The sequence below is a fragment of the Heloderma suspectum genome, chromosome 2, assembly GCF_057233095.1.
Source record: "Heloderma suspectum isolate Gila_16-S chromosome 2, 16-S_ref, whole genome shotgun sequence".
Classification (NCBI taxonomy): Eukaryota; Metazoa; Chordata; class Lepidosauria; order Squamata; family Helodermatidae; genus Heloderma; species Heloderma suspectum.
In genome coordinates this window covers 275,893,566-275,919,816 of record NC_139459.1, presented here as the reverse complement: position 1 = coordinate 275,919,816, position 26,251 = coordinate 275,893,566, and the positions used below count along the sequence as shown (strand labels likewise).

The 26,251-nt window shown below is 46.3% G+C and overlaps 1 protein-coding gene across 1 annotated transcript in view; it reads right to left on the bottom strand.

Moving 5' to 3' along the window:
* CPLX2 (complexin 2) overlaps positions 1–26,035 on the bottom strand; it is a 172,927-nt gene extending 146,892 nt beyond the window's left edge. Inside the window, exons 1-2 of the mRNA XM_084839307.1 lie at positions 25,724–26,035; positions 15,097–15,184 (exon numbers count right to left, since the gene is read on the bottom strand). The gene's annotated coding sequence lies outside the window, so the exon portion shown is untranslated. The remainder of the gene's footprint in view (positions 1–15,096; positions 15,185–25,723) is intronic.
* Positions 26,036–26,251: the final 216 nt, after the last annotated feature.

The following is a 26,251-nucleotide window of genomic DNA, read 5'->3' as shown; positions in this document are numbered from 1 at the left end:
CTCTGAATACCAGTTGCCCTCATACCCTGCTTGTGGGAATCTGGCTGGCTGCTGTGGGAAACAGGATGCTGGACTTGAGAGGCCTTGGTCCGATCCAACACGGCTCTTCTTATGTTCCTATGCTTCTGTGCTCAGTTCTCTTCGGCAAAGCATGCTTTCCTTGTGTACATTTGTACAGAACCCAACACAACGGGGCTCTGAGTTCAATTTAGGCTTCCAGATGCTGAAATTCTAAGCATCCAGTAAATATTCATTACTCTAATTAATGATCACATTAATGCCACCTGTCTTATCCACAGGAGAGGATGGATGACAGCAAGAAGTGCTGCAAACAGGAACCTGCCATTGCTCTGTTGCTGGCACTTGGAGGTGCTGGAAATGCTCCATGCAGCAGGAATGGAGAGCTTTCTCCCTTCCTGCTTCCAGAACTGCTCTTCCATCAAACATCCACATGCAAGGTGAAGAGCAGCCATCTTCACAGTGCAACACCAGCGTGGAGGTTTGGGCATGGCACACACCTGCCTCCGCTTCACGCCGTGACTGAGCCAGCTGGAAGTGAGTACAGCTGGGGAGAGCAAAGCATGTGGCAGCTGGGCGCGTGGCGCTCCTCTGCTGGGATTTAGATGCTGAGGAAAGCAAGCGGCAGCAAGAGGGACAGGAGCAGTTGCAGCAGAAGCAGCATCCCCTGCATGGACGTAAGACAAAGGGGGAGCTTCCGGGAGATTTTGTCGATGAGCTGGTGATCACTGTTTGTGTGTTCTGAAAGGGGGGAAAGGAGTTGAGAGTTTCTGGATCTAGTGGTGAACCAAGTTTGAAATGGGAGAAAAGGGTAAAGCCAGCGTTCTTTGGAAGAGGCGACGAAGAGGGATAGCAGAAGCAGTTGCAGGGGAAGAGGCTATGTCAAGGTATCAGAGTGAGTTAAAACTGCTGCAGGAAAGTCCCAGCTATGAGCTGGGCTACATAACCCCATTGAAAGGGTAAGAAGGAACCACACACACTTTTTCTGAGTTGCAGAGTGAGAGGTGGGCTCTGAGGGTTTCCTGGTTGATTAAAAGCTTAATCTTTTAGCTTTGGGGGAGGAAAATCTGACAAGCAGAATCAGTTGCAAGGGACCTGTCTAATGCAGGGGTAGGCGACCTGGTGCCTTCCAGTTCTTCCCTGATCATTGGCCATGCTGGCTGGCACTTATGGAAATTGTAGTCCAAAACATCTGGAGGGGACCAGGTTGCTTATCTCTGGTCTAATATCATGGGCGATTAGAGACCTGTTGTCAAATATCTGGCTTCTTATTGTTGAGTCATCTTCACTTCTCCAGCTCCTAATGATATGACCTTTCCTCTCTGCTCTTTCCCTTCCTTTAGACTCCTTCCTTCCTCCTGTCCCCATCATATCTCTGTAGCTCACACTTGCAACCATCCTTTCTTAGGTCCCCTCCTTCCCTTGGCCAGCTGTCCTCCTGGGATTCTTTTGCCATTTTTCCAAGGTCCCTGCTCCTCTTACTTAACTTGGCTATTCTTCATTGAGACTAGTGCCTCCAAAAGGTGTCCAAATGTCATCATCTTGCTAAGCCACTCCCATCTTCCCTTGAGTCCACTGACCCAAAGCTCCTCCGTTACTGCTTGAACCAGGCTAAATAGAACCTCCATGTTTGGAGGCAGCGAATACTTCAGACAAGAGACTTGACCATAATCACACCCTGAGTATAAGAAAGATACAGGATCTGAATCAATTAATTTCCCCCCAAATGTTCAAATCCTACCTATTCACCTACATAATTTTTCCCATCCAGACCCCTCCATGTCTATTTTCTTTCCATTAATTTGCCCCCAAACACTGTTTTCACTTCTGTTCCACCCAGAAAGAAAGAAAGAAAGAAAGAAAGAAAGAAAGAACAAAACCATTTTTCTATTACCTTCTGGCCAGGCCCATAGCCTGAGGTGGGCATGCCTCCCTTAAATTTTCTCTACCCCACTAATTTTTTTTTTTTTTTTTTTACAAACAAATCATTATAAACAGTTTATAATTTTGTCTTTAAAAGGCCTGCAAACCAGATGAACTGCCCCCACCCACTTTTTTGGCAGCCCCTCCAAAACTTTTACTACAGGCCTGCTTCTGGCCAATCAATGCAGTCCAATTCTTTCTAACTCCAGTTTAAAGAGGCAGGACTCCAGCAAAAAAGGTGTAAAGGGCAGCAGCTGTTTGATCAGTAAACATGTCTGTCTCTGCCTCTCCTTCTCCATCTTGCCATGGTGCAAGTGCCTGGGTGCTGTTCAGGGCACCTCTGCAGAAAGAGCAGGTTTGCAGATGCAAACGATAATCTGCACTTTAGCCTTAGGGCTTTTCTACATGAGACATTTTTTGTGCACTTGTGCATTCCCTACTCACAGTTGTTTACGGGGTCTTTAGTGAGCATCCAGCTTCACTTTTTTAAACAGCACTTTCTGCAAGGTTTTTCAAAGCAGGGAAACTGCGGTATTATTTCTAACAGTGAAAGAAAAAAACTTTTCCACTTATGTATTTGCGCCATTCCACTCTACCATAGTGCCACCTAGAGGTTATGTAGCAGAAAAGCAGGAAACGAAACACTCTTTGAGTAGTGCTTTGATATCAGTTCTGCAATTAAACTGAAAGTAGATGCAGTGGATTAACAGCCTTGTGTAGAAAAGCCCTTAGTCCTGACCACTATCTTAAGGAGGACAGCTGAGTTGCCCTCAAGGTGGCAGTTCAGTACTGTCTGTCCAGTTAAAAGAGCCCCAGGTGTCTGGCCTTCTCTAGCCATCAAACATCTTGGCCACTGGCAGCCCACTCCACTGTGACCTTAGGGTAGCATAGCTAAGGACTGCCAGAGGCTTTATCATCACCAACGTTCCCATAACATCTGTTAGTGCCTTACCATACAAATGACCAAGAAATGCATTACGGCTCTGGGGGTGCACTGTACCACCAAACATCTTAGGCTTACGCTCTGGAACAGGGATGGGGAATGGGTGGCTCTCCTCCAGATGTGGCTGGGCTGCAACTCCTATCAGCCCTAGCAGGAGTAGCCAGTAATGAGGGGTGAGGAAGTTGCAGTCCAGTGACACATCTGGAGGGCCACACGTTCCCCACCTCTGATCTAGAATATTCCGAAGAGGAACACAGTCCATCACTCAGTATTGTCTGTACTGACTAGCAGTGTCCCTCCAGGGTTTCAGGCAGGAGCCTTTCTAAGCCCTGTCTGGAGATGCCGAGGACTGAACCTGGGACCATCTGCATGCCAATCAGGTGCTCTGCCACTGAGCCCTGGCTCTTCCCCCAAGGATGCTCTGCACGGCCACAAAATCCCGGGTGCGTGTTTGCACAGAGATGACAAAGAAGAAGAAAGAGAAGATTCTATCCCACAATGATTTTCACAGTGGAGGAAAGATGACCTCTTGGGCACCAGGCACCAAGTGCTGTGCTTCTCCTGCCACAGTGACGGCTGGCTGGCAGCGGACAGCGAGAATGCAGCGGAGTGCCTCCCAGCAGAGTTGGGAAGCATAGCCCCAACAACAGGATCAGTACCCAACATAAGGGCAGGAAGAAGAGGCCCAAGTGGAAGGAAAAGGCAAGCTGCAGGATTAGCCAACCATGCAGGCTCAGGGGAAGCCTTCGCTCCACTGGAATGTTTGTTATATCCTTGAAAACAACTTATAACAGATACCTAAATTAGTCAGACATGTCACTAGCTGTCCAGTGACCTGTGAACAGTGGTGTAGTGGAGCCAGGACTCGCTGGGACGCAGAGCTGGCACTTCTTCATTAGCAGGGAAGCTCCCCTCAGCAGCCGCCCCCCTCAGACATCCCCATCCCCTCTGAGCTTAGCTGCAATCCCCACAGCAGCTGGGGGAAATGGATTTCCCCAACAACAATATACTGTTCTCCATTGCAATACAAAGTATTTTGAGGCGACCTGGTCTTGAGTTATTGTCATGGGCAATTAAGGTCCATGAGCTTTGCAAAAGAGCTGCTCCTGACGGAGATAAAACTGCTAGAACTGGATCTGCACAGCTGCCTGAATTTTTGGACTCTCCTTGAGGGCGTGCCTATGGGGACTGTCATGATGAGTGGCTACACTTCAAAATGTAACACTGCACCATTGCCTGTGAATGGTCCCGAGGAGACTAGAACTGAATGCCACTCACCAGTTCTTGTTACCCCAAAGGGGGGATTGTTTGGTCTTATGGCATGTACTGAGTGAACAAAGTCCCAGCTCTCGGTGCTATGCATTATTAAACACAAAGACATATAACAAACCCTCCTGGCAGAGTTTTGCTGCATGCGAGACGGGAGTCTCCGAATGCCTCTGTTTCTGAAATCAGCACTGCAGGTTTCAGTCTGAAGGAGGGAAGGCGGCTTCCCTTTGAAGGCATAAGACTTCTCTCGCCATTTGTCTAGGTTCTCTTCCACTCCCTGCAAATGGGCCTCAAATCCATTTCCGACTGAAGAGCCATCCTGCTTCTGGCCTCGGCGTTGTTGCCAGCGCCAGTGCTCCCCACCTCCTATTCTCACTGAGCAGGCATTTAGAAAGACGTACATCCCTACTGTCATCTAGAAATGCACACTTCTGGCAATACTTATTTATGGCAGGGAAACGCAATGCACAATGCGCTGCAGAGGACTTGGGTGAAAGGAGCAGAGTGGAGAACGCCAGGTGGTGCCACTTAGTTTCCTCTCCCCGTCAGACAAAGGAAGCATGCAGGAGACCCCAAACGAACGAGAGTTATTTCCCCTGTAGCAATCTAGAGGTGCTCCGAAGGCCCCCTGAAACTGGCGCAAAGAATGTCGACCTCAAGCTTTGAGGAAAACCAAGCATCTCAGCCCCACAGTCCGAGGGGAAGGAAGTATAGGATTGATGAAAGGCACCCCTGTTCCTTTCTCTACCTTTCTGAATCTATGCATGGGCAGAGCACCGATCTATGCACGGGCAGAGCACTGGGCATGCAAAGGACTCAGGCTCCATCTCTTGCATTGCTGGCCAGAGACTGAAGTGGCAAAAGCCAAGGCATGGCTGGTCAGAGATGTATCTCCTCTGGGCTCAAAACTATCATCTGTTTCCGCAGCAGGTTAACCCAACATTTGGGTAAGGTAAGCCCAATTTTGTGAGCTGTGTAAATTAACACACATTTGGATACATTTGTTTATTTGCATAATTGGTTCTGCATTTGCTAATCATGGACAGAGTGAGGAACTATGCAGGGCCCCTGAACCATGCCACTTGACCACTGCACCACTATGAGGCTGCCTTGTACCACGTCAATTAGTTGGTGCATTTAGCCCAGAATTGTCTGCTCCAGCCTTCCCCAATCTAGCTCCCTCTAAATGTGTTTGATGGCAACTCCCATCAAGCCAGTCAGCATGGTCAATAGTTGGGGATGATGGGAACTGCAGTCCAGAACATTTGGAAGGTGCCAGGTTGGCGAAGGCTGGTCTATTCTTATGGTTCGGGGCAAAATCTTTCACACACCTCTTGTTTGGATCATGGAAGCTAAGGAACTGATGACTGCTGAAGGCTAATAAACAGAAAACAACCTTTCTACTGCTGTTTAATATTTATATGGGAGCAGGGACATTGCTAGAGTCTTAGAAGATCCGGGGCACAGGCCCATAATACAAATTTGCGCATACACACACACACACACACACACATGAGTCTAAGCGCACGTTATATATATATATGTGTGTGTGTGTGTGTGTGTGTGGTGCGTGCATGCAGTGTGCTTGCATGTGTGTATAGATTACATACATACAGTCAGGGCCAGAAATACTGGAACAAGGATAACTGTTTTGGCAGTTGGCCTCTGTACACCACCACATTGAAGTTGAAAGGAAACACACCCAGATGGGAGAGAAGTCAGGACTTTCAGCTGTAATTCAAGGGGGTTGACAAAAGTGGGACACTAACCATTCAGGAAGTACAGCCAGTGGCATACACCCCCCCATCGTTGGTGGCTCATGAGTAATGGAACAAATGGCTGACAAGCAGCTGCATGGCCAGGTGTGGCCTGTTTCCTGGGTACCCCATGACCAATCAAGCAGATAAAAGGCCTGGAGGTAGTTCTGAGTGTTACATTTGCATTTGGTAGCTGTTCACTGGAACTCCCAACATGAGGTCCAAAGAGGTGTCCATGCGAGTGAAGGAGGACATCATTAGGCCGAGGAAACAAAATAAACCCATCAGAGAGATAGCAAAAACAGTGGGAGTGGCCAACACAACAGTTTGGAACATCCTGAAAAAGAAGGAATTAACTGGCAAGCTCAGCATCAGCAAAAGGCCTGGCAGACCACGGAAGACAACTAAAGTGGATGACCACAGAATTCTGCTCATGGTGAAGAGGAACCTTTCACAACATCTAGCCAGGTCAAGAATGCTCTTGAGGAGGTAGGCATGTCATTGTCAACATCTACAGTCAAGAGACGGCTTTATGAATGTAAATACAGAGGCTTCACAACAAGGTGCAAACCACTGGGAATGCTCAAGAACAGACAGGCCAGATTAGCCTTTGCGCGTAAACACCTAAAAAAGCCTGCCCAGTTCTGGAATAAGATTCTTTGGACTGATGAAACAAAAATTAACTTGTACCAGAATGATGGGAAGAGAAAAGTATGGAGAAGGAAAGGAATAGCTCATGATCCAAAGCATACCACATCATCTGTCAAACATGATGGAGGCAGTGTTATGGCATGGGCATGTATGGCTGCCAATGGAACTGGGTCACTGGTGTTTCTTGATGACCTGACTGCTGATAAAAGCAGCAGGATGAATTCTGAAGTGTATAGGGCTATACTTTCTGCTCAGATTCAGCCGAATGTTGCCAAACTGATAGGACGACACTTCATATTGCAGATGGATAATGACCCGAAACATACAGCAAAAGCTATCCAAGAGTTTCTCCAGGCAAAGAAGTGGGATGTTCTTCAATGGCCAAGTCAGTCACCTGATCTCAACCCAACAGAGCATGCTTTTCACTTACTGAAGACAAGACTGAAGGCAGAAAGTCCCACAAACAAGCAGCAGCTGAAGGCAGCTGCAGCAGTAAAGGCCTGGCAAAGCATCTCGAGGGAGGAAACTCAGCATTTGGTCATGTCCATGGGTTCCAGACTTCAGGCAGTCATTGACTGCAAAGGATTTTCATCCAGGTATTAAAGGCAACCCTTAAGTTTGAAATGATGTTGGTTTGTTCCATTCCTTATGAGCCACCAACGATGGGTGTGTGTGTATGCCACTGGCTGTCCTCCCTGAATGGTTAGTGCCCCACTTTTGTCAAATCCCTTGAATTACAGCTGAAAGTCCTGACTTCGCTCCCATCTGGGTGTGTTTCCTTTCAACTTCAATGTGGTGGTGTACAGAGGCCAGCTGCCAAAAACTTTATCCTTGTTCCAATATTTCTGGCCCTGACTGTACATACATAAGAAGTGTGCACTGACCCCCCCCCCACTTCAACTCAGTCCCCAATTCAGCATTTTGGAAAACATCCCACTGCTGCTCTGGTCAAGTTGTAGTCGGACCACTTCAGCTCAGCACCAAACCTGAGTCAAGGTTTGGAAAAATGCGTCTTTATGCTTCCTGTTGACTACCATGGGAAATTAGAAAAAAAACTGTTACATTTTTCTCTTGGTCAGAACTGGATAATTTCAGGCATAGTAGCCCCCTAGAAGGGGATTACACCTGCCCAATGTCAGAAAAATAGGTGGAGGGTTTATATTTTATTTTAAAGGGAACTTCCAATAACGTTTTTTATTCCTTGGAAGAAATGGATAAAAATTTCAGGATTCATTGCTCCATCAGAAAAGATTGTGTCTGCCAAATTTCAGAATGCTAGCCACAAGGGTTTTTGTTCAAGGGTGGCCTTGACATTCTGAGGTCTCCAAAAGAAGACATACTTCCCTCCCTATGTTCCTTGTGGACCATTGTTTTGAAAATTACAGACAGCCTACAGGTGTCCCTGAGTAAGAAATCAGCAAAGTTTCAGAAGGATAGGTACAGCAGTTCATGTGGAAGGGGAGTTCTCCAATTTGGGGGAGGAAGTGATTTACTTTCTCTTCCATTTACCCCTTCCCCAATAGTTTTTGGGTAAATTTGTAAGAAAATGCACAGGTCATTAGAGGTGTCCCCCAGGCAAGAAACCTGCAAAGTTTCTGAAGGATATACATACATTCTAATTTAGAATTACTAGAATTTATTTACATTTTACCAATGTTGGCAGCAGGGGAACATGGGTGGGAAGGTGCTATTGCACTCATGTCCTGTTTGTGGGTTTCCAATGGGCTGGCCACTGTGTGAATAGAATGCTGGACTAGATAGACCTTGGTCTGATGCAGCACGGCTCTTCTTATGTTCTTAAATAGAGAGTGCCTCTGAGCATGTGCAGAATGTTTTTCTTTCACCACTGAGCACTTACATTCTCCCCCTACCAGTTCTATCCCCTTCCATGCAACCATCCCTCCTCATCCTACCATCCTCCAGCAACTCTTCATAAAAACGGATGTCTTGTTTTGTGCAACTCCTCTCTACCTCCTCCTTGTTATGCACAAGCTCTCATTGTATCTTCCTCCCCATAACTTCATTTGTGACAAGACTTCACCAGGATTCAGCCAATGAGTCTGCTTTCAAAACTAGAGCTAAGTTATAGAGAAACTCTGAGCATGCACTAAGTGCCTTTCCCTCACCATTGAAGCTAGAGTTCATGCAAATACCCCCCCCCCAACCCACAAATGACAAAACATGCATAGGACTGAGATGAAAGGGTAGTTAGTTCATTAGACAGAATTGGGTAGGCACTGTATGAAGCCTGCAGGACAACGCTCACAACTCAGGACTTATTTCTAGGTAAACATGCAGAACATCAGGGTGCAAACCTCCCGGCAAAAGTAACTTGTGCTGGAATCCTATGCACACTTTCCTGAGGGGAAGCCTCATTAAACATAATGGGACTTCTCAGTAGGCATACATAGGATTGCATAAATTAGCAATATTTATCTCCCCTCCACTTAAAAAACAACCCCAAACTCCTATTTTTATTAAAGCTTTCTGTTCAGAGGAACATAGGAAGCTGTCTTGTACTGAGTCAGGCCCTGGGTCCATCTAGCGCAGTATTGTTGACACTGACGGGCAGCAGTGGCTCTCCAGGGTTTCAGGCAGGATTCTTCCCTTGCCCTACCTGGAGATGCTGGGGGTTGAACCCGGGACCTTCTGCAGGCCAAGCAGGTGCTCTGCCACTGAGCTACAGCCCTTCCTATTGCTGGATAATGGCAACTGACAAACAAAACAGCCCCAGATTTGTTTCTCTGCAACCATGTGAAACCACTTTTCTCAAAGGCTTGAGTGAGGAGAAGGAGAAGAACAAACCCACTTGTCTGTTTTTATAAAGTCAAACACAGTTCAGAACTTTTCTTGCCCACCAAAGAGAATTTTCTTTAAGATTTCCCCAAGATATGCTTTGGGTGGAATAAAGAAGAGAAAGAAAGGACAGGACAGGACAGGACAGGACAGGGGAGGGGAGGGGAGGGGAGGGGAGGGAAGGGAAGGGAAGAAGAAAAGAAGAATGGTGGTTGGAAATGTGCTGTCAGGGTGGACGCTGAGCCCATAGAATCCCAGAGTAGTTCTGATTCTGAGGAAGAGGAGTCGCTCCTGGGAGAGGAGTGCGCTCCTCTTTCCCAGGGCCAACAGCTGACAGAGATTCCTCCCACCGGCATTCCTAGCTTAGATAACAGTCCTGGGAGTGACAGAGCACGGGAAGCAGACTTGATGGATGTGCGACACTGACGCAGAGAGCAGCACCAAATGGAGGGCGCAGAAAGGAGGCGTAGTGCCCGGTTGGCGCGCAAACAACGGCTGCGCCCAGAGGATCCAAGGGAAAAGGGGAGGGACTCTCCCTAGTCCTTAAGTTCAGGGGTCTACCAGTAATTCCCTTTAAAACGGGGACCAACTGTTCCAACTTAGGGCATAGGTACTCTGCTGCTCATATCTAGTTGCTAATGGTAGAGTTGTTAAGTTGTAAAAGAGGAATAAAGCTTTGAAAAGAATCCCTTTGTCTGTGTCTGGACTTGACTACTGGATTAGACTGAGAGAGCCCTTGGACATGTGTGCGGGGGTGGGGGGTAGAGAGAATTCCCTAAGCCAAGTGTCTCCTTTCAGAGAGGTAGTACTTCAGAGGAATTTAGGAGGCTGTGCAGGGTTTGTAAGGATTGCACGTACTTAAATGAACTTTATGAGGTGAGGTGGCTGAGGGCTTTTTCCAGTTTTTTAAAACTGTAGAACCTATTTAAAAGCCCCAGCAGTTTCTCGATTATGACGCCACATAGTCCTAACCCTCCCTTTGGAAAATTTGAGTCCTACAGCTATTTAGGAGAAATTAAAGTGGGGGGGGGGAGAGAAAGAAGTTTGTGGAGGCTGATTGGATCCTTTGCTGTACTGAAGCTGCTAAACTTCTGCAGAATCCAAAGGCTCCAGTTTGGGGCAGTAAAATCATATGCTGTGTGAAATACCAGTATTTCACATGGAGCTCTTTCTTCCCTTCCTTCTCCCTCTTCAAAATTTCATTGCATGCAAGCTCCCAATGGTGGGCATGTAAGAGCAGAAAAGAAAAGAAGGGGGAGAGAGGTTTTTTGTGCCTCAAAAAACCCCTACACCAGAGATTAGGGATAGTGACCCCCTAATGGTCACCTTAAACACCTTCTGATTAGGATCTCTAATTCCCTGGGTGACTTGACAGTTTTTATTTTTTGTTTTAGACTTTGAGAAAAGGAAAATTTTCACATGGCTAGCGCAAAAGCCACTGGACCTAACTGTCTGAAATTTGGTAGGTTCAGTCAGCTCCATAGGGCCTGCTAGGTCCCCAAATTCCATGAATCTATGTGGAAGCACAAAAAAAGTATAGCTCTCTACTTTGACAGATTTTCTTGGAAAAAGCAAATTTTACCTGTGGCTAGCACAAAAGCCACTAGACCGAACTGTCTGAACTTTGGCAGGCTCAGTGATCTCTATAGGGGTTTCCAGGTCCCCAAATTCCATGCACATCTGTGGAAGCACAAAAAAAATATAGCTCTTTCCTTTGACACATTTTCTTGAAAATAGCAAACTTTACCTGTGACTAGCACAAAAGTCATTGGACATAACTGCCTGAAATTGGGCAGGTTCCATCAGCTCCATGGGGTTTGCCAGGTTACCAAATTCCATGCATGTATGTGGAAGCACACAAAAAATATAGCTCTTTGCTTTGACAGATTTTCTTGAAAATAGCATATTTTACCTGTGACTAGCACAAAAGCCACCATACCTAACTGTCTGAAATTTGGCAGATTCAATCAGGTCCACGGGGGCTACCAAGCCTCCAAATTTCATATACTTAGAATACAAACTAAAAAAGTTATGGCCATTTTTGTTTTCCAATGCAAGTCAATGGGAAAATGTTAAAAAAAATGGCAATTAGGACAGCTCAAAAGATCTGGGGCCCATGTCCAGGTGCACTCTCACAACGACGCCCCTGTATGGGAGCAAGACAGGAACACAGGAAGCTGCCATATACTGAGTCAGACCTTTGGTCCACCTAGTACTGTTGACACTGACTGGCAGCAATGGCTCTCCAGGGTTTCAGGCAGGGTTCCCTCCTAACCCTACCTGGAGATGCCAGGGACTCTACCTGGAGCCTTCTGCAGGCAAAGTAGGTGCTCTCCTGCTGAGCTATAGCCCCCTCCCTACAAGATACTGTGCAAAAGTAATGCAACCATTCCGAAAGAGATGACTATCTCTGCAGCTTAGGGCCAAATTCAATTTTTTTTCAAGTGCTACTTTCATTTGGAAGGAAAAGCAGGTGTGCAGAGCCCACACCCATTTCCCATTGAAAGGACTGCATCCAATGTTAGTCCTACTTAGAGTAGACCCACTGAAATGAATCGGACTTAAGTTCGACTCACATTGGATACAACCCATTAGACACAACTCCTATTTCCACCCCCAGCTACTATTTGCTCTTGAAATAATAGCCAGAGGGGTTGGTTGGAAGACAACTGTGGTCCCTCCCAATCTGGTTTGAGGCCGTGTAGGACCATTTTTTCTTCAAACTAAAATGGCGTTTTTAAACAGTGCATTTAATGTTATGGGTCATTTGGCCTTAAGCAGCAGACTGTCAGTTCTCTGGGGACAGACTGTACCACTTCTGCACAGTATCTAACACACACTGTCGCCGCCAAATAAATATTAAATAGCACTAGAGAGATTGCTTGTCTGTTTGTTAGCCCTGAGCAGGCATCACTTCATTAGTTTCCACTTTCCAAATGAGAGGTGTGTGAAAGATATTGCCTCAATCCATCAAACACTTATGCAATATTTTAATAAAAATTAGTGAGCACCTAGATCTTGGGAGAAAGCAAAGGAAACACACACACAACCTTAATTCCTTCTTTGTGTGGGTATTTGCTGTGTTAATGTGCAGGATTGTGACAATGTTGTGTTCCAAAGCCTGTAAGAGTGGCAAGTTTTTCAGTGTCTTTAGCCTAGTTATTATGCAAGATGCAGCCTTGAGAGTATGTTTGCCTCATACAGATATACCAGCCTTCCCCAACCTGGTGCTACCTGCAAGTTTTGGTCTACAACTCCCATCAGCCCCAGACAGTATGGCCAATGGTCAGGAATGACTGGAGTTGTAGTCCAAAATGACTGGAAAGCCCCAAGTTGGGGAAGACTGAGATGTACTTTAAGGCAGAGTGAGCAGAAGGTAGATCTCCAGATGTTTTGGACAACTCACAGAAGCCCCTGCCAGCATCACCAATGATCAGGAATGCTGGGAGTGGAAGACCAAAACATCTGGAGATCTACTTTCTGCCTACCCCTGCTTTAAGGCCCTTTGGGATTTTGGGGGGAGGGGGTTAACTTCCTTAAGGTCAGCCTTCCCCAGCCTGATGCTCTCCAGATGTCTTGGACTACAAATCTTAGCATTCCCCAGCCATTCTAACACAGCTGGAGGTCTCCATTTTTTGACATTGTTTGTTGGTCATGAGTCAGAAGTGCAATGTTGCAGTTAAAAAAGCAAATCCAATTCCAGACCCCATCAACAGAAGTATACAGTCCAGATCGCGAGAAATAATGGAACCACTCTGTTCTCTAGTGGACAGACCTCAGATGGAGTATTATGTCTAGGTTTGGACACTGCAGTTTAAGAAGGCTAATTGATAGATTGGAATGTGTCCAGAGAAGGGTGATGAAGATGGCAAGGGCCTGGAGACCAAGTCCTATGAGGAAAGGTTAAAGGATTTGGGTACTTTTAGCCTGAAGAGATGTTTAAGAGGCAATATGATAGACAAATATTTGAAGGGCTGTTCCATAGATGGTGAAGCAAAATTGTTTTCTGTTGTTCCAGAGGGTAGGACCCCAACCAATGGATTCAAATTACAAGAAAGGGGATTTTGACTAAACATTAGGAAGAAGTTCCTGATGATATGAGCCATTTGACAACAGAACGGACTGACTCAGAAGGTGGTGGACTCTCCTCCATCAGAGGTTTTTAAGCAGAGGCTGGAAAGCCACCTATCAGGGACGCTGCAGCAGTGGATTCCCTCTGTCAGCAGTGGGTTGGACGAGATGACCTTTGAGGTGTCTTCCAACCAGTGGAGGCTGATGGCTCTAATTTCAGTGGGGCTGTGAATCAAATCTGGGTTTCAGTCAGAACCAGTCAGAACTGTAAAGGAGCTATCCAAGGTGCTGAACCCTAGCCCCCAAATAGCTTCAGCACCTTGGATAGATCCTTTAGAGTACTGGCTGGTTCTGTCCGAAACCCAGAATGGATTCACAGCCCGACTGAAATCGAAGCCACCACCCTCGACTGCTTCCAACTCTAGGATTCCACGAATATGTCATTTTAGTCCTTGCCTACAGTTCCTGAGAGAGAACATCTACCTTTATCTATATGTAGCCAGAAGCCTACTCCTAAGCAGTGAGTAGCGGGATGCAAGGCAAGTTGAGGACATAATGGGAAGCCTCCCATAGTAACTCAGTGGACAGCTGGCAACTGTTCTAGATCAAAGTAATAACCAAAGGCAAACAAACCCTTGCCTCTCCTTGTTTTCATGCCACCAGTTTCACAACATACTTCTATATCCCATGACAGGACTACATACACTAAAGACAAGAGAACAGTTTGGATAATCCAGCAGCTGGCCCAGAGGGCACATAAGGTAGCTCTCGCTCTGTTCTGCAACCATAGATTGTCATAATTAGTGATTAATAACTTACCCCAGCTGAATCCATTATTTCTTCGGAAAGTAACAAATTCACCCATGTAAGCTCGGACGAGAGTTCTCCTATAATTCAAGATCTTCTTCTGTGTATAGGAGTTTTTGCACATGTGTCTCATATATCCACATATATGAGTGATATGCATCGTGGGAGTTGAAGTTCGGAATCATGTAGTGGTATAACAGCATGTGTCGCCACATTATGTACCCTCTTCCTGACTGGTTGTTTTCACCTGACCTGCCTGTGTGATGCGATGTTTACTCGCCGTCACCGATTGCTGGCATATGGTAGAGAGAAGAAGATGGACCCACAGAGTCCTTCTCCTCCTAGGTGAGCCAGAGCTGTGGCGGTGACAATGACGAGGGAAGCAGTAGTGGATCATTCAGGGGTTAAACCACCCAACGTAGCACGTGCACAGCAATGGCATTGTTTAGCTGCAGGCTGCGCATGCTCCGAAGATCGCAAGCAATTCCGAACTTAGTAGTGAATTTATAATATATTGATCCTGGATCACTACAAAGGTGAGCATTACGAACGAATGAGTTTTGACCAATGAACCAAGCAATTACAAAATCTGGCAGCATCACTAGTCATGATGGGATAAGGATTAAGACACATAAGCCAAGGGTACAAAAGCCCATTTGTTTTAGATCTCCTGCCTGATATCGGTATGCAGGCAATATCTATTCTCTAAACATCCCAGATGCTGGACGGTACTTTTCTCCTTGCGAGTTCAACAAAAGGAAAGCAACCTAGGTGGGGAAAATGCTTTCCATGCTGTACCCAAAGCCATAACCCCAGAGGATCACCATGAGCAACTTGGGAGCAGAAGGGAAATGCACCTACCTTTCTGTGTCTCTAGGCAGGTGCTCTGTCAGGTGACTAACACAAGGGCTCCTCGGTCAGGCAGTGCATGTCAAAGGCCGGGCACACCCTAGGAAGGCAGAAAGATGAAGAAGGAAAGGTGAGGACCTGCACTCCTGCCCCTCCTTTTTGGGGTCATTCCTGGCCATCCTCAGAGGTGACAGGGACTTGCTTAGGTGGAAGCAGCTTAGGTGGGACTTGCTTAGGTGGAACCAGCCTGCATCAGCAGCAACCATTAGGCTGCAACTTATCTAATGAGCCAGGACATCTGCTGTGAGGAAAGGGCCACCAGATGCAGCAGAAGGTAGGCGAGTGCCTCTATCATATGTGCTTCAGCTTAGCAGTGACTCCCATAGGACAGCCTCTCAGTCTTCTCCAAATGCTCTTCCCTTGCCAGCATTTCTGCCTCAGCCATGTATTAAGGGCCAAGCCACACATTACACAAGAGATCCCCAACTGAATCTCCCGGCATTCGGGGTGTGTGTGTGCCACTGGCTGTCCTTCCTGAATGGTCAGCGCCCCACTTTTGTCAAACCCCTTGAATTACAGCGGGAAGTCCTGACTTCGCTCCCGTCTGGGTGTGTTTCCTTTCAACTTCAACGTGGTGGTGTACAGAGGCCAACTGCCAAAACAGTTATCCTTGTTCCAATATTTCTGGCTCTGACTGTATATTGTGCTTGGCCACATACTGCAACAGTACAAATGTCAACAACAAAAACAATGAATACACAGTGTCCCAACACATTGTTACAGGCCAGTCAGGAACCTTAGGGGTGTCTGCATATACCTGGAAAAGGTATAATTTCAGGTCAGATTCAGGCCCCAGGCCAATCTAGAAGCTTTGGGTTTTTTTTATCTAATTAAAATTAATCATTGTTGACCCACTGAATGTAACATCCATAGGGCTTCAAAGGGCTTAGTTTTGACTGGTTTGTGCCTATTAATTCAAGTCAAGGCTCAGGGGAGTGGGATTCTTTTTTTTTTTTTTTTTTTACCAGGGCACAGATAAATATGTCTGCATATTGAAATTGCTCCCAAACACATGCGATGACAACTTGCCAAAGAAAAAAATTGAATAATTCTAAGAGGGAAGAAACAAAAACAAAGAATAACATTTATACGAAACACATCTTGCCTTCCCTGGGCAGATTTTCAAATGCTATTCAGCCATATGATTCTTCAAGACTACGAAGCTGCAGGAATAAATTCCATCTTTATTGCTACATTTTGGGGGAGGCGGCAGCAGTCGGAGGATAGCTTTTTCACTAGAGTTTAATCTGTGGAATGCTTTGCTTCAGGTGGGGTGTTGCGGAAGCAAAGAATAAAACTGGCTTTAACAGTATAGCAGATTTATTTTAAGAAACAGAGCCAATCCAGGAATGGCGTTGAGCCAAGTTGGTCAGGGAATACAATCTCATTATCCAGGTGTTCCTCGTCGCCTTGGCAGAAGCTGCAAGTGAATGACAGAACATGGATCATTCAATAATGACTCCAGTGTCTTATACATTTCCTCTCATGCACCTAGTTCTAGCCACCATCAGAAACTATTTTGGCTACCACTACCTTTGTTTTGAATAAGCCACGGTGGCTTATTTAATGTATCATTGGTTATTGTGTCATCTGTCAAGCATTTTTAAATCCATGATGGCCTATTCTGCTGAAATGAGCACTCTGATAGACTACGGTCTGGAGTAAGGGTTATTTAACTACCCGTGGGTAATCGTGTTGTCTAGTGCTCCACCATGGGTAAAAGGCCTTGGCCAGCGAGTTGCTTGACTGCCTCTTGCCCAGCAGGGTGAAATCACCATTTGCCAATCATGCCCAAGCCACTGCCCATGCCCCCTTCCTGCCTGGTTGTAATCGCGATTGGGTTGGCTCCCACTTTTTAAATCCCCCCAGCCCCATTTTGCACAAAACAGGGCTTGAGTAAATAAAGAAAAATCCAGAAATCAAGGGTAGGGTGTGTGTCAAAATCTACCCCTCACTAAGGACTGTGGGAACAACACAGTCTTTGGTGGGTGGGTTGGATTTTGACCCCACCCTGATTTTCGCCAGGAGAGCTTTGAAAATGTAATAGAAGTGAATGGAGCAATGAGCAACATTGGCTTGCGTTATATTTCCAAAGTGCCCCTTGTGAACATTGGTGGTGGGGGGGATTTCACCCCCTTGCCATGGGTCCTTGGGGCAACAGGACCCATGGCAGGGGGGTGGGGTTCCCACTGCAGATTTGTGTAAGGGGCACCTTGAAAATATAACACCAGCCAATGGAGCTCGTTGCTGCATTCACTTACATTACATTTTTCAAAGGTTTTACGTGGAGGATCGGGGAACTAGGTCCTTCTTGTCTTTGTGGCCCGAGTATGAGAGTATCACTGCTTCCTGATGACTGAACTTCAAAACAGATTGTAACTTCTCTGAGTGGAGTTTAATATCTTGCTTACTGGAAGGAAATGGGGCCTTCTGTACATCCATACCAGGTTAGCAGTACAATAATGTTAAACAGGATTTCCCTGCAAGTTTAGTCTTCATACCAACCTTGCCTAACCTGGTGCCCTTCAGACTTGGATGACAACTCCTACCATTCCCAGCCAGCATGAAAGCTGTATCCCAACACATCTGGAGAAAACCAGGTTGGGGAAGGCTGCTTCATACAAAAATAAGCTTTCAATGGGCTTCTTCACTGGGAGCTTTTATCTTGCTACTGAGATGGCTCTCTGGAGCTTTTATCTTGCTATTGAGATGACTCTCTCATGAAAGTTTGCAGGCTCTTTACATGATGCCATGAACCTCCAGGGCATCTCCTGCACTAAATGCCCTTTGTTCGGTTTTTAAATAGATCACAGATAATGAGCTATCAAATTACCCCTAAACTCACTGGGTGAAAAGAGGAAAAGTGGCAAGAAAAGGAGTGAGACCAATGAAAGATATGGAAGACTCTGATACAGGGAAAAGGAGGGGGGAAAGGAAGGCCGTGAAAAAGGGAGTCCTGCATTTAAAATGGAAGCAGAAATCCCTGTTTAAAATACAGGATTTTAGGCTGGTGTAGAGATGCCCTTTGAAAGGGAGATGGAGGGAAGGTTCAGGAAACTGAAGGCAAAAAAACAAAACAAAAAATAAAGCAGCCCCAGGGATTATGGGGAGGAACACAAAGAAACAGCTTCTTGGGAGCACCAATTACTCCAAAAGACATGAGGATGCATTTATAAAAACATTACAGAGTCAGGAAGGTCAGATGCAGTCCCAATGGCAAAAGACAGCATTACCATGCCAGCCAGGGCCATAGGTTTAGCAACTGAATTGGACTCCATTGCAGCTTCCTCCACTTTTCTCTGCAGGAGGACAGAGTCACTGAGAATTTAGCAGGAATACAAATATGCTACCTGACTCCCAAACTGTCTTTCCAGCAACACCCAGTCGTCCACAAGGGACTGCATGCTGCCAGCTGCTTGCGCCTCCTAGATATTCTTCTACATTGGTTAATCACCCAGCTTCTTAAATGGTTAAATTTAAATAAATCTCCTTATTACCCAAACCTCCACAGGAATGCCTCTTTTGAGATATTAGCACTGTGATCCTATGTTGGACTGGGAGCTGGGAGATCCGGGTTCTAGTCCCCACTCGGCCATGGAAGCTCACTGGGTGACTTTGGGCCAGTCACAGACTCTCAGCCCAACCTACCTCACAGGGTTGTTGTTGTGAGGATAAAATGGAGAGGAGGAGGAGGATAATGTAAGCCGCCTTGAGTTCCTTGCAAGAGGAAAAAAGGCGGGATATAAATGCAATAATAAAATAATAATAAATAAAAATATACACTCTACCTGGGAGTAAGACCCATTGAACAGAATGGGACTTACTTCTGAGTAGACATGTCTAGGCTTGCTCTGAAAGCCTCATTACACCCAGATAAGTGGGGCATTCAACTGCAGACTAGAGGAAGGGGGTGAGCTAACAGAATTTAATAAATAAGCGCTTCTGGTTATAGTTAGAAGGAAAGACCATCATTAATATTTTCTCTCTCCCTATTACAATCACACACCAGAGCCAAAATAACCTAAAAAGATAAATAAACGTGTCTGATTCTCAGGCTTAGAGATTTATTTATTTTTTCTGATCAGTTAAAACTGGCACCCACAACTAAAACTTTCATGTTTGGATTAAAGCTTGCAGCCCTACTATATACACTTTATGAGTCTAGATAGTCTAGATTCTGATCAAAGACAGTGGAGATACTTTAGTTATAAAAAAGTTATTGGTAGCATTGAATGAGCTTGTCTGGCAGATCAAAGCTTTTTCCTCATTGTTGCAAGATTCCTGCAATGAGCTGGGCGTTGAACTAGATAACCTCCCAGGTGTCTTCCAACTCTAAAATTCTGTGATTCTTCTTATGATATCTCAAGCAATGAACTAAAAGGTGTCTACTTTAGGAAGGCAGCCATCATTACTATTGTGATATTATTTTTTTCAGGTGTTGGAGATGTTCCCTTCTGAATGCAAGTTTTCTTTACATTTAGCAAAGGAGCTTTATTAAAGGATCTTGGCTGCAGCGAATAATGGGTTCTGAATTATGCTGAAATCTGTCAATTACTGTGTATGGTTGTATGAGAACAGAAGAACACACAAAGAGCCATACCAAATCAAAACAAAGACCTATCTAGTCCAGCATTCTGTTCTCACAGTGGCCAACCAGGTATTTATGGGAAGCCTACAAGCAGGACATGAGCACAACAGCAGCCTCCTACTTGTGTTTCCCAGCAACTGGTATTGGAAAGCATCATGACTTGAATACTAGAGGTAATATATAGTCATCATGACTCATAGCCATTGATAGCCTTATCCTCCAAGAATTTTCTAATCCCCTTTTAAAGCCAACAAACCTGGTGGCCACCACTACATCTTGTGGGAGCAAATTCCATAGTCTAACAACGTGCTGTGTGAAGAAGTACCTTTATCTGTCCTGAATCTCTCATCATTCAGCTTCACTGGATGACCCTGGGTTCTAGTATTATGAGAGAAGACAAAACTACTCCCTACACACTTTCTCCATATCACGCACAATGTTATACACCACTATCTTTGAGAGTCATAAACATATAAATATAGATTTATACAGTCAAAATTAAATGTAGATCCTTTTGTTTGAAAATACTTATGTCTGAAAATCATTCTGGCAAAAAGACTAAGGGAAATTAAGGGAGATTAAGCCTGCTTAATCTCACTTAATTTCAGATTAAAGAACAAACAAAGATAGCCATGCAGGTCCATGAGAAAAACACCCAAAATCCAAATGGAGAAAAAAGCCTTTATATTTTTGATCTACATGAGGGAAGGAACTGGGATGGTGATAAGAGCCTGAGGCATGCATTCATTGAATTTAGGAATATTTTGTATAAAGATATGCCTATAAATTATATCTTTGCTATTCTGTATTATTATTGTGATAATAAAGCAGGAAATATACAATTAAAAAGGGCATCATCCAACCAAAGTTAAACTAAAGTCTCACTGGTGGCAATGGGAGGGGGAGGCATATATATGTCTCTCCCACTGAGATCAATGTACATAAAAACCTTCAGCAGGATTGTGTCCTAAAATGTTATTATGCAGTACAATGTTTCTTACCGGAACATTAAAACACACATGGGTTAGTTCACGAGTAGACAGCAATTCTTCTGAGAATGAAGAAATCTAGGTTTTATTCCTAGCTCTTGCCACTATATTGCTGTCTAGTGTCTTTGAACAACTATCTTGGCCTTGCTTATTTAGCTCAAGGAACTGTTCAGGGCAAGGTCTCTCCCTCTCCCTCTCTGCATGTTCAGTGCCCTGCTCACTGGGGATTCTAGGTGATACTGTAATGCAACCAAAACAATAATGATCTGACAATCTGACACTTGTCTTATTTTCACATGTAAAGATCTATCAGCAATACTGTTAGGCCTGTTTTGTGAGCTTGAGTGCAAAGTGCTCCAAATAAACCCTAGGAAGAGTTAAGGTGTGAACTCAATTTCTCATCTACCTCTCCAAGGTGTTAATGGCTATGTCTAGCTGAGATCATTTCAATGCTAATGTTAGTGCATGTGGCAATCGAGGAAACAAAACACCCAAGCTGCATTCAAAGAAGTTGCAGAAATCCATTACACATCAGTTTGCCTTTCACAATGCCTCTGGATTCTTCTGCATGTGACATTTCTCTGAACATGAACTGCTGGGGCCATCAGTACCCCAGAAATGGCACAATGGTTATGTTACCAGCTCTAGCACCTGGAGGAGGATTAGCATACAGTGATTTGGGACAGAGTGTTGGGATGCTTCCCCCACCACCCAGTGCAAGGGTGGGCAACTTGCAGCCCTCCAATGCAGTGGAGGTTGGTGGCTCCGACATCAGTGGGGTGGTGAATCTGCTCTGGGTTTCCGTCAGAATGGCAAGGCATTTTGGATGGCTCCTTTAGAGTTCTGATTGGAAATCAACCCTGAGTGCTCATTGGAAGGACAGATCCTGAAGCTGAAGCTCAAATATTTTGGCTACCTAATGCGAAGAGAAAACTCTCTGGAAAAGACCCTGATGCTGGGAAAGACTGAAGGCAAAAGGAGAAGGGGACGGCAGAGGATGAGATGGCTAGATAGCATCACCGATGCAATGAATATGAACTTGAGCACGCTCTGGGAGAGAGTGCAGGACAGGAAGGCCTGGCGTGCTATGGTCCATGGGGTCACGGAGAGTCGGACACGACTGAACAACAACAATCACTGCCCTACTGACATTGAAGCCACCAGCCTCCACTACTCCAATGCTGCAAGACTGCAGTTCCCATCATTCCTCACCATAGGCTAGGCTGGCTATGGCTGACGAGAGCTGCAGTCCAACAATATCAAGAGGGCCACAACTTGCTCACCCCTATCTGGTGTAAACCTTTCCTTTTCTCCAATCTTGAAAGAATTTCACCATTCATTTAGAGCACTGGCTTTTCAACTTTGTTCCAGGGAACACTGGGGTTCCTTGGAAGCCTATCAAGTAGAGTTGTGATGCGTTACATTTGCACAAATTTGCCTGTCAAACAATAGCTCTGAAGCAAGAAACGTACATTATTTATTTTTAGATGATGTACACATTTGCTGAGAAGAGACATCCTGCCTTCTTTAAAGATGGTGTTTGCCATCTGAAGTTTTTATATGTATATGCATTATTCTTAATAATATTTTAAAAAGGAAATCTGTGCCCCAGGAAGTTGGGGGGGTGCGACAACATGTTTTTTTGTCAATTAAAATGTCTTTTTTCCTCAATCAATCTAACAGAATCATCAATTAAACACTGCAACCCTATTATGACGGGCTCCTCATCAAGGAGATCAGTAAAGACACATAAGCTTCTCTAAAACACAACATGACACCACTACCAACCTTCACCTGCGGTACAGAGCCAGAGAAGAATATTGGATGTGTACTTGGATATATTGTGTTCATGAAAGGCAAAAAAATGAGATTCAACAGGCCTGGCTGTGCACCCTAAGGGCACAATCACATGGGTTGCGCCCTGGGTACTCATTAGCCCCCACATTCAGGGGCTTATGAGTATTCTATGTAGAGAGGGAGGAGCCTCACGCCACCCACTCCGAATTTTTGCAAGATGGGTGATTTCACCCATCTAGTGGAGACTTCAGGGAGGGGGAGGGAAAGAGGTGGGGATAGCAATAGAAAAAGGCGAAAACCAGCTGCCCCAGGCTTCTCCCCTCCCTCCCCGCCAGTGCAGTTCCCTCTGAGCCAGCTATGAGGGGGAGGGGTGGGAGCACGGTTTCCTGGCTACAAGGTCCGAGCTGCGTCTCCGACCTCGAATCCTGGAAACTGAACAATCCTATGTCCCCCCAGACACTGTCTAGGGAGCATAGGATTGCTCCCTAAGTCAAGCCCTAAATTATTTTACAATGTACCAGAGTTCTACAGCAAGTATGCAGAGGTAGCAAAGCCGAACTGGAAAGGGTAAACTGAAGGTAAACCGTTTCAAAATCTTTAATTTAGAGCAAGCAGATTCATGTTTGCAATAGGTCTCTCTTTGCATAACCTGTAGAATGGACAACTGAAATGACTACACTTGAAAATATTGTCCACTCCAATCAGCTTTTACAAGAGTACTCTTGTTTTCTGCTAGCAGCATCAACATTCTGTTGCCATAATTTATGCTCCCAGAAAATATCTATAGATCTCCCCACACTTCTTTCTGGTTCATGCCTCAAACATGATTCAGGATAAAATGACACAATTCAGGAATGCAGAATCCGAAGACCACCAGGTGTCTAAATACTTTTGTTCAATAGATATTGCCATAAATTGCCATTTTTCCCACTCTTTTGGTGCACACTTACAACAACTAGATTTTTGCAATCCTAAAGGCCTTTAATTTATTCTGGATTAACAAATTTGGAGAGTTATCAAGATCACTGTGGAGTCTGAAATCCCCCCCCCCATTATTTCAAACCTCTTAGAACAAAAGGAGAAAACTTACTTTAATTTCCCTAACTAATGAGGAAAGAGTAGTTAATGCCCTCCAAATGTTAATGCCCAGCCTAGTGCCTTCCAAGGTTTTAGACTACACCTCCCGGAATTCCTGACAATTGGCCATGCTGGCTGGGGCTGATGAGAGTTGAAGTCCAAAACATCTGGAGGGTACCAGGTTGAGGAAGGCTGTGTTAATGCGTAACTAGTCCTCAAGTAAAAATGTTCTAGTAATTTCCCATTTTACTGTCATTAGTGAAAGAAAGAACAGTATTTTAGGCTTTAGTTAACAGATGCTCTGTTGTAAATAAAGGGTTTGATATTGCTATGGTCAAAAGGTGGTGGTGTGGCCACTGTGCAGTTCCATCTTTTGCCTGTGTACACTGTCTGTCTTGCTACAGAGACTTGAGACATCCAGGGCTGTGTTTATACTTGTGGCTTTGCTCAGGTCCTGTGGGCATCTAATGTGCACCAGTCCACCACAAACTGCACAGCAGTCAGGAATAGACTACAGGACACACTGAGTTTGGAGCACTAAGGACAGTGGTACTTTGCATGGTGCTGAACAAGTCCTGTTCAGATATGAACCATCTGTTGCAGTGCATGCTTAGCCCTAAAGCACATATTTGCAATTTTGCAGTGCATGCTTAGTCTTAATGCACATAATTGCAATTAAATTGCATTTTCCTCTGCAAGACCCAAGCCTGGGTGGATCCAGATTGGTTGGATCCAAACTTAGTCACTGTAGAGTAGGTTCAATGGGATCTATGTGATTTAAGTTAGCCATGACTAACTTGGGTCCCATGGATTTCAATGGGCCTGCTCCAAGTATGCCTAAGTCTGGATCCAAACCAATAAAGTTCTGTTATCTACACAATGAAACCTGTAGCATTTTGGACTCTGTATACATCTCAATAAGAAGGGGCCGGCAGAGGATGAGATGCCTAGACAGCATCACCGATGCAATGAATATGGACTTGAGCACACTCCGGGAGAGAGCGGAGGACAGGAAGGCCTGGCGTGCTATGGTCCATGGGGTCACGAAGAGTCGGACACGACTGAACAACAATACATCTCAAAAAGCCAGGGCAATTTTAATGTTCCCGGAAGATTTAGGCCCAGGTTCCCTCCTAGAGGTTCAATTCTAGAGGCCTGAATATTTGTATTTAAACTCCTTTTTCCCCTGGACAGACCTTCCTAGTTGATTCTTGGGGAGACTGGGGATGGAAAAGGTGTCAACTAAAAATGTCTGGCAAGGCCCCAAACGTACCTGTTGACCTTGGTTTCACCACAACAGGCCCACCACACAGTCAGGCAGGGCTGAGGGGGTGTGTGTGTGTCTGTGCATGGGGGAATCCCGCCTTACATTCCTCCCCCAGGCTGCTGCTAGACCGCCCTGTGGTTACCCCTCTATTACCCGGATTATATAAGAAGCAGGCTGCTTTCCCTCTCCACCCCGCCTTTGCTTTTTTAACGCCCCTTTTCTCCCTTCCCCATCCCAGTCATGGGAATAATTAAAGGATGCGAGGAGAAAGACAAAAGCTCTCCTGCTATTAATAGGAGCTGGCAGGGGAAAGGAGAGGAAACGGGAGGCTTCGCAGAGGCTTCCATGCCTTGCAGCCTAGGGCTGGCTGGCTGGCGTGCCTGCTTCGCCTACAGGGAAAGCAGCTCGGAGCTGTTTCCCCATTGCACACATCCCTGCAATAGAGGGGATGGTTGGCTAGGGGAGAGGGGGAGGGGGAGGAGAGCGGGTCCCTCCAACAACAACGAGACCGCTAGGCCGTTTCCTGCCATTGCCGGAGAGCACGGCCGGGGGCGGAGCGGGGAGAGGAGTCCCCCTTTCCGCCTGCATCCCCATCTTTTGTCCCCGCGCGCCCACCATAACTGTCCGCCGGGAAGAGTCGGCGATCGGAAAGCGGCGGCTGGAGCAAGCAGGGCAAGCGGCGGCGGGGGACACGCCCAGCCCCGAGGGGGTTAAAGAGGCACGCCGGTTTCTCTCCGGCTCGCTCTTTTCTCCTGCAGGGCCTAAGCGAGCGAGGGACGCGGGGCGAAGGGGACGAGCGCGGAGGAAGATGCGGCGCGAGGGAAGGGCGAGGCGGCGACAAGACAAAAGAGCCCCACCAACCTGGGCGCGCGGCGGCGGCGGAAGGGCTCCTCGCGGCGCTGCTGCTGCCCGCCCGGGGCGATCGCGGCGGTCTCGCTGCCGTGGCGCGCTTTCCCCGCGCGGCGCCGGCGCTCCGGGCTTGGCCGGGGGGGGGGGGGGAGAAGCGAAACCGCAGGGCTTCCTAAAAATAGCCGCCTTTCACGCCTGGCGGGGAAGCGAGCATATTAGCGAGAGGCTGGCCGTGGTGGGATCCCGGACCATCGTTTCCTTCCAGCGGCTGGGGAAGCAGCGGCCAAGGAGGCGCTCACGCAGCCCGGTGTGCCGTCCCTTCCTGGAGAGCGAGCAGATGTGTCGGGGAGATAAAGGGGAGGGCGCGGGGCGCGGGGGGGGGGAGCGAGCGGCGAGGGGAGAGAGTCGCACTTTCGCGCCGCGCGAGCCTACCCATCTTGCCGGCTGCCTGGGAAAAATCCCGAGGTTTGTGCGGGGCGGGCGGCGGAAGAAGCAACTGTGATGGGGAGGCGGACGGGGAGCGAAGCAACGGGTTCGAGT